The sequence below is a fragment of the Narcine bancroftii genome, chromosome 9 (assembly GCF_036971445.1).
Source record: "Narcine bancroftii isolate sNarBan1 chromosome 9, sNarBan1.hap1, whole genome shotgun sequence".
NCBI lineage: Eukaryota > Metazoa > Chordata > Chondrichthyes > Torpediniformes > Narcinidae > Narcine > Narcine bancroftii.
Genome location: NC_091477.1, coordinates 32,777,033 through 32,790,640, shown reverse-complemented (window position 1 = coordinate 32,790,640; position 13,608 = coordinate 32,777,033). Strand labels below are relative to the sequence as shown.

The 13,608-nt window shown below is 36.8% G+C and overlaps 1 long non-coding RNA gene across 2 annotated transcripts in view; it reads left to right on the top strand.

Annotated features, from left to right (window-relative positions):
- Positions 1–862: 862 nt before the first annotated feature.
- The window catches only part of LOC138743391 (uncharacterized), a 38,418-nt gene continuing 25,672 nt past the window's right edge, over positions 863–13,608 (top strand). For both annotated transcript variants that reach the window (XR_011344853.1, XR_011344854.1), the window contains exon 1: positions 863–1,193. This is a non-coding gene — a long non-coding RNA (uncharacterized lncRNA). The remainder of the gene's footprint in view (positions 1,194–13,608) is intronic.

The window sequence follows — 13,608 nt, the reverse complement described above, 5'->3', positions numbered from 1 at the left end:
AAAAGGAGCTTAAAGGCTATAGAGAAATATTATTTATTGAATATTTTATTTCTCATTTGTTAATGCTTCTTCTGGAAAGAGTTTAACCAAAACTATTATTAAACATTTATTTTAATAAGAAAAAGTTTAACATTACATATGTTGAAAGAAGAGAAAACATGCAGATGTTGTTGAAAATTTTCAATAAATATTTAGTTTGGCCCACGACTTAATCCAAGTTTTTAATTTTGGCCCTCTGTGAATTTGAGTTTGACACCCCTGGTCTAGAGGGGGGGGGTGCGGGGGTGGTTGATACATAAGTGTTGGGACCAATGGGATGGAAACTTCTTATCGGTGAAGGATTCAACAAAGAGATTAAAAAATAGGACTAAATGGCAAAATAACCCAAAGTGATAAGAAAACAATTGTTTATGATTTGGATCTGAAAACACTTCTAAGGATAGTTGTGATGGCACTCAAAATGGTGATGAAGTTAACATCCAAAGGATTATTTTATATGACAAGATGCAAGTAGTTGTTTTTGAGTTTGGATAAGCTGGTACTCATCTGTGCTGGGCTAAAGTAGCTGTAGAATGTTTTAAAGAAAATGATGGAACGAAATAGCTGTCTAAAAATGGGAAAGATAACTCCTTCTAAGGGAAATAGCTAGAACCTGACTTGAACACTTAAGATAAGGGCTAAATTCCGTAAATTCCTTATTGTAACATCTGCTGATAGGACTGCTTGAATGGAATACCGTGACCTGCTGAAGAATGCTGTCTCAGGAAATGAAATGCAATTCCAAATATGGAAAACTTTGATTAGTCTGTATTGTATTTAAGTCCCTTTTGTATTACACACAGTGAGTGGGCATTCAGAGCAAAGAAGTATCAAGTAGAATACTGCTGAGTTCTGCCACTCCCATCCTGGATGAAAGTAATAAATGTTCTGTTTAACTAACTTGTTAATTGTATTTTGTTACAAGGAAATAAACTTCAACATTGGCTTAGTCGATAGGTCACTGACGACTGAAAAAGCGGCTACAACATTACTGGGACCAGATGGGGAGAATTCTGAGCTCAAAGTCGGACCCCTTGTGACTGACGTCCCACAGAACCTCCCGGGAACATTGTGGTCCCTCGTCAGAGGTTGATCTGGTTCCCTACCGAGATCACTTGTAACATTTTGGCCACTGGGTTCGAGTCCCTGTTGAGGTAAGAAAAGAGGGTTCAAGTCCCTGTCGGTGATTGAATATTGGGATTAGAATTTCATTTTGTGATTTGTTGTCAGGGTTAGAGTCCCCTGAGGGGTTGAGTCCCTCTTTGTGGTAGATGCTAGAGTCCCCTTTCGTGATAGATGGGATTAGAGCCCCTGTTGGTTTGGTAATAGAGGCTCCAGTGTAAGTATGGGGTTTGAATCCCTGTTGTAGGAGGTTTGATTGACTAAAAATAGCAGAGACAGAGTAATTAATTTGGGAAAAAGCTGCAGCTTAAAAAGTGGAAAAATTAATGAGAAAAGAGAAATGGAGCAAGTGTATACAAAAAGATGACCAATCTAAAGAAATAAACTGGAGGGGAAAAAAAGCAAGTCATAGAAGGACAGTGAGTGTAATGTTCAAAAAAAACGAAGTCCTGCAGGCTGAATGTGAGAGGCAAGAAATCAGGCACCAAAATAGCTAACAAAGAGAAACAAAGGATGGTAAACCCAGCGATTGGGAAGTTCTGAGGGGTGTATGTGTGAGAGAAATGTGCACACATACTGGGTTTGTGATAATTTTTGCAGATTGAATGCATGGATTGATATGTAGCTACCTAATTGTATTTTAAGTCAGATAGAAAATTAAAATTTTTAAATAATTTTTTTTTTAAAAAAGGCAAATGTCAATTTTTGCCACTTTTTTTCTCAGCTATGGATTTGAAGTGACATTTTTGGTTAATGAATAGAAAGTGATAAAGAAAACCCCAGGGGCCCATGTCAGGCATGATTGCAAGAATGATGAGAACAAGGAATGAAAAGATTCCTCCCCCTATGTACCCCCCAGCAACTACAATTACACTTGCCTCATGTCCCAATAGTACGAAGCAGGAGGAAGGGGTTAAAAATTCAAGATGAATGTTACCTGCAGTCATTTGAAACCTAAGAAATAGAGGGCAGGCAAGATCCGTTCTGTTGTATGAAGAACTAAAGGGACTAATTACCTTGAATGTAAGCCCTTCCTAGAAGATACTAAATAGGAATTTTGGAGATTATGACATTTAACAGCAACCCTCAGATTAATTTAATGCAATCTTTTATTTTTTTTTTTATTTTTCACACTATGAACCATACTAACCAAAATACACACAAACATTTCCCTCTTGAATATACACAGTGTCATTTTCTCCCCTTTCCCCCCCTCCCTTCCCTCCCTCCTTCACTCCCCCTCCCCACCCACTCAACGTTCAACATATATGATACATTACACCCATTAAACAATGTCATCACCCAATGAAAATAAACAAGAAATTTGTGTCTTCTACTTTTACATACTGGGTCAGTTCATTTCGTCTTCTTCTCCTTCTGTCATTTTAGGCGGTGGAGGTCCACGGTAGGACTTCTCTGTTGTGTTCCATGTACGGTTCCCAAATTTGTTCGAATACTGTGATGTTATTTCTTAAATTATATGTTATTTTTTCCAATGGAATACATTTATTCATTTCTATGTACAATTCCTGTATTCTCAGGCTATCTTCTAATTTCCAGGTTGACATAATACATTTTTTTGCTACAGCTAAGGCTATCATAATAAATCTTTTTTATGCTCCATCCAAATCGAGTCCAAGTTCTTTACTTCTTATATTACTTAGAAGAAAGATCTCTGGATTTTTTGGTATGTTGCTTTTTGTGATTTAATTTAATACCTGGTTTAGATCTTCCCAAAACTTTTCCACTTTCTCACATGCCCAAATTGCAAGTACTGTTGTTCCTGTTTCCTTCTTACATCGAAAACATCTGTCTGATAATGTTGGGTCCCATTTATTTAACTTTTGGGGCATGGTGTATGGCTTGTGTTACCAATTATATTGTATCATGCGTAACCTCGTGTTTATTGTATTTCTCATAGTTCAGAGCATAGCTTTTCCCATGTTTCATTCTTTATCTTTATGTTTAGATCTTGTTCTCATTTTTCTTTGGGTTTACAGCTTGTTTCCTCGTTCTCTTTCTCTTGCAGTTTGATGTACATGTTTGTTATAAATCTTTTAATTATCATTGTGTCTGTAATCACATATTCATAATTGCTTCCTTCTGGTAACCTCAGCCTGCTTCCCAATTTGTCCTTCAAGTAGGTTTTCAGTTAGTGGTATGCAAACATTGTACCGTGAGTTATACCATATTTGTCCTTCATTTGTTCAAAACATAATAATTTATTTCCCGAAAAACAATTTTCTATTCTTTTGATCCCTTTTCTCTCCCATTCTCTAAAGGAAAGGTTATCTATTGTGAAAGGGATTAGTTGATTTTGCGTCAATATTAATTTTGGTAGTTGATAATTTGTTTTATTCCTTTCTACGTGAATCTTCTTCCAAATGTTGAGCAGATGGTGCAGTACTGGTGAATTCCTATGTTGCACCAGCTTTTCATCCCACTTACATAGTATATATTCAGGTACCTTCTCCCCCATTTTATCTCGCTCTAATCTGGTCCAATCTGGTTTTTCCCTTGTTTGATAAAAATCTGATAGGTTTCTTAATTGTGCTGCTCTATAATAATTCTTAAAGTTTGGTAGCTGTAAGCCCCCTTGTTTGTACCATTCTGTTAATTTATCTAGCGCTATCCTCGGTTTCCCCTCCTTTCCATAAGAATTTCCTTATTATTTTCTTTAGCTCCTTGAAGAATTTCTCTGTTAGGTGAATTGGTAACGATTGGAATAGGTATTATATCCTTGGGAAGATGTTCATTTTAATGCAATTTACCCTTCCTATCAGTGTTAGTGGTAAGTCTTTCCAATGTTCTAAGTCATCTTGTAATTTCTCCATTAATGGCTGATAATTTAGTTTGTATAGATGGGCTAGATTATTATCTAGTTGTATACCTAGGTATTGGATTGCTTGTGTTTGCCATCTAAATGGTGATTCTTTCTTAAACTTTGTGAAATCAGCATTATTCATTGGCATTGCTTCACTTTTATTTGCGATGATCTTGTACCCGATACTTCTCCATATTCCTTCAATTTCTTATGTAATTCTTTTATTGATATTTCTGGTTCTGTTAAGTATACTATGATGTCATCTGCAAATAGACTGATTTTATATTCCTTCTCTTTTATTTTTATCCCTCTTATTTTATTTTCTGTTCTTATCAGTTCTGCCAGTGGTTCTTTAGCTAACTCGAACAGTGAAGGAGATAGTGGACATTCCTGCCTAGTTGACCTGCTTAATTTAAATTGATTTGATATATATCCATTTACTGTCACCTTCGCCGATTGTCCCTTATATAATGCTTTAATCCAATTAATATATATATATATTTTTTAATTTTTTATTTCAATTAATATATTTCTCTGGTAGGTTGAACCTCTGTTGTACTTTGAATAAATAATTCCATTCTACTTTGTCAAAGCCTTTCTTTGCATCTAAGGCAACTGCCACTGTTGGCATCTTGTTTCCTTGTACTGCATGGATTAAGTTAATGAACACAGATATTGTCCGTCTTTTCTTAATAAATCCAGTTTGATCTAGTTTTACTATTTTTGGTACACAGTCAGCCAATCTGTTTGCTAATAGTTTAGCTATTATCTTATAATCTGTGTTAAGTAGAGATATTGTACGATGCTGGTGTTAGTGGATCTTTCCCCACCTTTGGTATTACTGTAATTATTGCTGTTTTGCATGAATCTGGCATGTTTTGTGTTTCTTCAATCTAGTTCATTACTTCCAGGAGAGGAGGAATTAATAAGTCTTTGAGTGTTTTATAGAATTCTATTGGGAGTCCATCCTCTCCCGGCGTTTTATTGTTCGGTAGTTTTTTTTAATATATCCTGTATTTCCTCTATTTCAAATGATTTTATTAATTTACTTTGCTCCTCTTCTTGCAATTTCGGTAGTTCAATTTTAGCTAGAAACTCATCTATTTTGTCTTCTTTCCCTTCGTTCTCAGTTCGATGTAGTTGCTCGTAGAGTTCCTTGAAGTTTTCATTGATCTCTGTTGGGTTATATGTAATTTGTTTGTCCTTTTTCCTTGATGCCAATACCGTTCTTTTAGTTTGTTCTGTCTTAAGCTGCCAAGCTAATATTTTGTGGATTTTTTTCTCCTAGCTCATAATACTTCTGTTTTGGATTTTTTCTCCTAGCTCATAATACTTCTGTTTTGTCTTCATTATGTTCTTCTCCACCTTGTATGTTTGTAGTGTTTCATATTTTATTTTTTTGTCTGCCAATTTTCTTTTTGTTGTATCTTCCCTTATTGCTAATTCTTTTTCTGTACTTGCTATTTCCCTTTCCAGCTGTTCTATTTCCCGATTGTAGTCCTTCTTCATCTCAGTTACATAACTTATTATCTGCCCTCTGATGAACACTTTCATTGCATCCCATAGTATAAATTTATCTTTCACTAATTCCGCATTTATTTCAAAGTACATTTTAATTTGTCGCTCAATGAATTATCTAAAATCCTGTCTTTTAAGTAGCATGGAGTTTAATCTCCATCTATACGTTCTCAGTGGGATGTCCTCCAGCACTATTGCTAATAATAGGGGTGAGTGATCCGATAACAATCTAGCTTTATATTCCATTTTCCTAACTCTCCCTTGGATGTGGGCTGACAACAGGAACAGGTCTATCCTTGAGTATGTTTTATGTCTACCCGAATAATGAGTATTCCTTCTCCTTTGGGAGAAAAGTTGCATATATCCAAAAGTTGCATTTCCTGCATCGATTTAACCATAAATTTGGTTACTTTGTTCTTTCTGCTGGTCTTTTTTCCAGTTTTATCCATCTTTGAGTCCAAATTAAGGTTAAAGTCCCCTCCTATCAGTATATTCCCCTGTGTATCTGCAATCTTCAAAAAGTTATCTTGCATAAATTGAGCAAATTCCAAAATTCTGAACATATCTGACACTTTATCATCACATACCTCTCTGCTAGATCTATTATTTCCTCCTCTATTTTGATTGGTACATTTTTATTGATTAATATAGCTACTCCTCTGGCTTTTGTATTATATGATGCTGCCGTTACACGCCACACCCAGTCTCTCCTTAATTTCTTGTGTTCCACTTCCGTTAGATGTGTTTCCTGCACGAATGCTATATCAAGTTTTTCTTTCTTCAGTAAATTTAACAGCCTCATCCTTTTGATTTGGTTATGTATTCTGTTAATATTTATAGTCATATAGTTCAACATGGCCATTTCATACTTTGTTTACCTCTCATTTCTGCTTCCTCATCACCATCTATCCCCCATATCTATTTCTATTTTCTTTTTTTGAACACACTGTAAGACAACACTTCTAAAACATAAAATATTTCCACTATTCCCACATCTAAAATTCCCTTAACCCCAAATGTCCCCCCCCTCTCTGAGTTGCCCTTGCTGGGCAACCACAACTCCCCTCTCCATTTGGATTGCGAACCCGCTCGCAAGCGTCAACTGATTTCGCAGTGACCATTATTCTCTCCCACTCAGCCCCCTCCAGAAAAGACTTTTATCTTCACATATAACAAATCTTACCCTCTTAATTCCCCCCTTCCTTTCTTCCCCTTCTTAGTTCTTACTTATACATTATTTTTCTTCTTTATATGAAGTTTGTCACCCTTCTTGTTCTTGTTACATCTCTTCATCTCTCTGTCAGTTTTGCAGGCGTTCTGCAAATTCTCGTGCTTTCTCCAGATCCGACAACAGTCTGCTTTGCTGCCCCGGGATAACTATTTTAAGCACCGCTGGATATCTTAACATAAATTTATAGCCTTTCTTCCATAGGACTGATTTTGGTGCATTAAACTCCTTCCTCTTCTTCAGCAGCTCAAAACTTATGTCTGGATAGAAAAATTTTTTTTGACCTTTGTATTCCAGTGGCTTTTTGTCTTCTCTCATTTTTTTCATTGCCTTCTTCAATATATTTTCTCTTGTCGTATATCTCAGGAATTTTACTAGAATGGATCTTGGTTTTTGTTGTGGCTGTGGTTTTGGGGTTAATGTTCTGTGTGCCCTTTCTATTTCCATTCCTTCATATCTTTGCCTTCTTCATATTCCTTAAGGCCCACTATCTTTATATTGTTTATCCTATTATAGTTTTCCATTATATCCATCTTCTGAGCTAACAACTCCTGTGTTTTTTTAACTTTTTTTTATCAGATTCTTCCAATTTCCTTTTTAAGTCATCTACTTCCATTTCTACGGCTGTTTCTCGTTCTTCCACCTTGTCTACTCTTTTCCCTATTTCTGTCATGACCATCTCTAATTTACTCACTTTTTCTTCTGTACCTTTTATTCTTCTTTTTATTTCATTAAATTCTCGTGTCTGCCATTCTTTTACTGCTTCCATATATTCTTCAAAAAATGTTCTATCTATGTACAGTCCATTCCCTTTATCTTCTATTTCTCTGTGCAGAGCTTGATGTTCTCTCTCCTCTTCCCATGTCCGCTCCAGGACCTGTGTCCTCTACCTCTCTTCCTTGTATCTGTGTCTCTTCTGACTTTCTCATTGGGCTGTTTATCTCAGTTTGCTGGGTATTTTTTTTTATGGTGTCTTGATGTTGGTCCTCTTCCTCTGGGCTGGTCATCTGCTCTTTCTCTGATTTCCTTTTTTCATTCTCCTCCCTCCCATTTCCGTTATTTTCTATATCTTCCCGCTGGGAGCCCTGCTGTTGGGTCTTTCTCAGCTATTCAAGCTGTGGAGTTCCACTCCACAGCTGGTCCCCCCTTCCGTCGGTGTTGTCTTTGTCGTGCGCATGCACGGTTGCGCACCTCTGTTTGGCTCCGTGAGCCCTCTTTGTAGTTGGGTTGCGACCCTGTGGGGTTTCCGCTGACCTCAGGGAGTGGGCTCCTCTTTCCATGGCGGGTCCCTGCTTCTTCGTACAGGTAAGGCCTTCACCTTTCTCTTCCGGCGTCTTTTCTTCCTGTTTGTTTTTTGGCTTTTCTTTCTTTGGTGCCATTTCCTCCACACCTTTATTTTTTTATTTGTTGTGGTTTGTGTGTCTGTGGCTTTGCTTTTTCTTTACTTTTTTCCTTCTTTTCTGAAGAGGGCTTGTATTCTCCTACCGGCCACCACTCCATCACGTGACTCCTCCAATTTAATACAATCTTCATGCAATACTTACCAGAAAAAAATGCATTATTGTTTAAGACAAATGTAAATTGGTCACACAATATCAAAGAACAAACAATGTGGAAATAAAAAAGATATATAAAATAAATGAAAAAACAGAATTAGAGTGAGAGATGCGAGCCACAGGAGAGGAAACTTTGGGATCCCAATTATATGTTGGGAATATCGACTCTAACCTTGCTTAGTAATCAACACAAAGGATGGTAAACCCAGCGATTGGGAAGTTCTGAGGGGTGTGTGTGTGTTAGAAATGCGTGAGTTAATAAAATAATTGGCAGCTCCTGCCCTGTCTGTAATATTTTTTAAAGACTGAAATTAAACTTTTTCTAGGCGTTATAGAAACTAACCCACCTAAATTATTTGGATGAGCAGCAGGGGAAATCTAAAAAGTTCTGTAGAATTTACTTTACACTCTCTTGCCCACACCTCCACTTTAGAATTTTTTTTCTACTATTCCTTCGTGACAGAATTAACTCTTTGTTTTGTTAATCTAAGTGCTTCCAGCTTTTTAAAACATCACTGAGCCCACATTAAATGTTCCACTTTAAACCCTTTAAAGATGAATCATGTAAACAAGCCAGTAGTTAGCAGATCTTTAAATATTTGCAGATTTTTTTAAGACATTATAAAATGAATTGATTTATTAAGTGCCCTTTTTTTGTTACTTCTGAAACATTCATGTAAGCGGCGTGACCCATACAGATGCTTGCATCTTTGTTAAAGAGATGAGAATTTTTAGGTTAATCACTTTTAGGGTTTTTTCAGGAGGAAAATTAGTTCTCTATGTGGTCGTTTCAACCTACACTGCCCCAAATATGGAAATTAAGAAGTGGTTCACCCGTATGTGTGCGGCAAAATAATGTTGGGAAAACAGTGTTTTAAAATGCCTGCTGCAGTGTAGGTTTTTACTGCAACTTTTAAAAAAAAACTCCGATTCCTCACTTTTAAACCATCCTTGTTTTTGTTAAACACTCCAATTCTTGAGGACTTTAAACTCAATCGCAAGTTAACCTAGTGGTGATGCAATCAATAAATAATTAAACAGAATTAATGAGATGAATGAATATTTCCAATTCATTGAGATGTAGCACCTCAGCAATAGACAAAATACTAAGGCATAAACAAGGCAAGCAGCATATTTCGAGACAAATGGGGCAGTGAGAAAAATTAAGATTTAAGAAAAAAATTAAACATTAATTCGACTTCATTCCTAGACTCAAAATGAGAACTATTTAAAGGATGTTGTTAGAAATCAGCAGAGATGCAACTGTGGAATAATTAACTGAGACAGAAAAGGGTAGAATATGAAAATGATCATATGTACTTCCATTTTTTTAATAGTATTTGGATTTTTCATTTTATTCAGATTGCATTCTTTTGCCTGTAAACAACAGGGAACCCTGAGAGGAAGGTCCCGGGGCAGAAATAAACTAACTGTTTTACAATTAGTTAACACAGACTGGATTTGCCAGACTTGTAATATGTGATTTACAGTAAAGGAATGCCTCTACCACTGAGAATCAACAATGGGAATAGAGGGGTTCTGCCCCCATATCCCCCTGCTGTGACAGAATATAGATATAGTTTTGGGAGATAAATTGGTGCAGAGTTTTAGTGTAGGTCACTAAAACAGATCTTATTTAAAATATTGGAGCTCTGCTGACATACCGGGGCCTCAAAGCCTTTGCAAAAGCTTTGTAGAGTGCCCAAGTGACTTCACTAATGGATTGTTGTTTACAAAAAGGCAACAGATGAGCTTGTCAGAACCGCACGTTGTCTGGAAAGGAACTTGCTGTTCTAAGAGGGTCATGTGATTTTGCAGAGAGAGTAAAACAGGCTTTCTCTCTGTGAGAGACACACACAGATCACTTCTACAGTGTTACAATCAGAAACAGCAGCTGGGACTGGAACAGGACAAGCTGGGAAGCTTGTGGAAAACCCCATTTGGAAGATGGGTTGTGAGTTCTTAGTTCAGTCTGGTCAAAGCCCTTGTGGTTCATGCAAGAGGAGAGGACTGGCTGTCTAATGTTTCACTTGGAGTAAGAGAAACAGAAAGGAACTCTGTGGTGACCTGAAAGAGGTTATCATCTGGAGAACCCTGAGGGGGCAATTTTTGTTAGCAAGCCACTAAAGTGGCTGATTAAAAAAGAACAACAAATCTCTCTGAGAACTGACAAGAACCTTCCTGAGCAGTAACCATTTACCTTTCAAGCACCAAAGCCTGGTGAACTTTATAAATGTAAAGTTCTGTGCACAGTATAAGATTTGCCTGTAATCAATGAACTTGGAGGAATGAGAAGTGAGATTGGAGTGTGAATCAAAGAACCTTGCTGAATTCACACACACATTACATACACATGTACTTAGAATTAGAAAGGGGTTAAGTTAGGTTAGTTAAAATGTGATTCTGTTTTCATGTTTTATGATAATTAAAAGCAACTTTTGTTTAAGTAACCATTTGTCTTTGTGAATATCTATTGCTGCTGGGCTCATAACACTACTTAGTTATAGATTATGCTGGCCAGCTAAACATGTTTACAGTACCTTGTATCTTTGTTACTTGATTATGTGCAGTGGCAAGGAAGGAATGATAAATATTATTGAAAAACCTCACTGAAGGCATGGTGGCATCCATATTTAAGTGATGCCGTTAAGAATAAGGAAATGGTTTGTGACAATAACACAAAGTCCGTAAAGATGTACCATGCCAGCAGGAACGTACCTCTTGCCATGAAGCCATTTTTTGTTTATAATTGACCATCTTGGTTAGAATCAGATTTAACTGAATTATCTTGAGTGCATTGCTGTAAATATTGCTTGATGATCGTACTTGTTTTAGTTGGTGGATTAAAAGTAACCCAACTAGCAATGATATTGCTTTGACTTTTTACAATAATGTTGGTTAAGATTTTGTTTTACTACCTTGATTATTAATTCCCTGAGGCACTGAATGCAGATAATGGTCCTTTGTATCCAAGATAAATGAAAAATTATACAAGGAATTGGGAATTGTGCAGTGTTTCCACTATTCCCATCAAAACTAGACAGCAGGAATAGTGGAATGTGCAAATAGAACATTAAAAAAAACTAAGATGGCACAATTGACTGAGGAAACAGGGCTAAAATTGGCTAACAAGTGCAACCCCTAGCATTGTTTAAAATGCGGGTGACACCACAGGCTAATTTGGAGCTATCTGCTGCAGAGATAGTCCACAGACAGCCAATAGACACGTTATGGAGCAAAAGCCCGCATTGCCAGTAGGGATGGATTTATTATCGTGAGGCGATGACGTGAGCAAATATTTGGGTAATCTGACTAGGACTTTTTTGAATGGTGTATTCACAGGTACATCAAGCCCACCTAAAAGAGGACGATCCAACAGAATCGAAGGGGTGAATATCCTAACATCTAACCTGAGAATGATGTCCTCGTAAAGAAATGGGATAGGAAGAAATTGGGAAAGGTGGAAAGGGCCATTACAAGTGCTGCTAATTACACTGGCCGCATACACTGATTGAAGGAAAATGGCCCATCTAAGACATTGAGACTTTTTATTATAACAGAGAGAAAGAATTAAAGCCCAACTACAACATGACAACTTTTATTGTTATGTCCTTTAGTCGCCTTGACATTGTGACTGAAAGGAGGAATTATTTAGTGACAGTAATTATAGCTTTGTAAATGTCTTACTTGTATGTTGATAAAATGAATATTTATAGCTGTTAAATCCATTTCCATATTCTAACCAACCCAATGGGAGGAGTTCCCTTAAGAAACATACCCTACCCCAGATAGGAAGTGAAAGAATGGATTTTAAGACTGAACAAATTACAGGCAAGTGAAAGAAAGGATATAAACATGAGGACAGCAGGATATAGCATAACATCTTTTATTTAAATGGTTCCTACAGTTGTGTAACCATACCAAACCTGGAGAACATTGATGTGAAGCTTTAACTATATACAATGAGACTTATTTTATTTCTGATATTAGACGTATCAAGGCTGACTACTAATTGGATGGAGTCCTGTTATTTGGGATATGTGCTTCCCTCTGTACATAATGTACAGAAGCTATAGCAATACCCTGATTGGCCAGAGGTAACTGGGGTCAGGACAAAGAGAGATATCTCAAAGATGGAGCAGGTCTTTTCTGTTGCCCTTCGATGGTAGGAGAAAGGCATCCAAAGAGCTGGTTTGCCGACTCAGAAGCTGGGGCTATCGGCTAATGAAGCAGCTGGGAAGGTGGTGTTGGCAGAGGTGGTTGCTATCTGTGCAGTGACAATCCAGAATCGAATGGACCCTGACTATTCTGGCTGGTTGTGGGGAGACCTGTATGATTATAGGTCAAGGCTTCTGAATGAACGGCTCTGACAACATCACTAAATGGGTGAACCACATGTAAAAAGAGAAATATAGGACTTGTGATAAATTAATACCAAATGCCTGTCCATCACAACTATTCATTTGCACAATGCTTTGCTACTGGGATGGATCCAGTGGATGGAGAAAAACAACTTTTATGCTCCCAACTACCCTTGTAGATTTTCTGTTTCTATGCTGTCCAAGTTGTCTCCACAGCCTTTTTTGTTATGGTCCTACTCAAGGGTTTGTGTGTTTTGATAAAATGTGTACAACTATACACTTTTAACAGTATAATTTAATTAGTTATCTTGGAATGCTAAAAGGAGGGAATGATGAATTTAACATCCAAAGAATTATTTTGTATGACAAGATGCAAATAGTTGTTTGGATAAGATGGTACTAGCTGCAGAATGTTTTAAAGAAAATTATGTAACAAAATAGCTGTCTGAAAAATCTACACTTAAGGTGTACACTTAAGGTGAATTCTTTAAATTCTGTAACATCTGCTGATAACACCTGCTTGAATGGAATGCAGTTACCTGCTGAAGAATGGTGTCTCAGCTAACTAAATGTAATTCCAAATATGGAAAACTTTGATTAGTCTGAATTGTATTGAAGTCTCTTTTGTATTACACACTGAGTGGGCACTCAGAGCAAAGTATCAAGTTCAATACAGCCGAGTTCTGCCACTCCCATCCTGGACAAAAGTAATAAATGTTGTTCTGTTTAACTAACTTGTTATTTGTATTTTGTTACAAGGAAACAAACTTTAACAATGGAACTGGATCAGTACTTGAAAGCTATGGAGAGAAAGCATTGGAATGGGAGTAGCTGGTTTGCACTTTTAATAAGTCAGTTTGGATTCACTTTTCTGTGAATTTTGAGTCCAAAACCACGTTAGCATTTAATCCATTTTAAAAATGAATTGCCAAGTATTACTGCAGATTCTAAAGTTTAGGT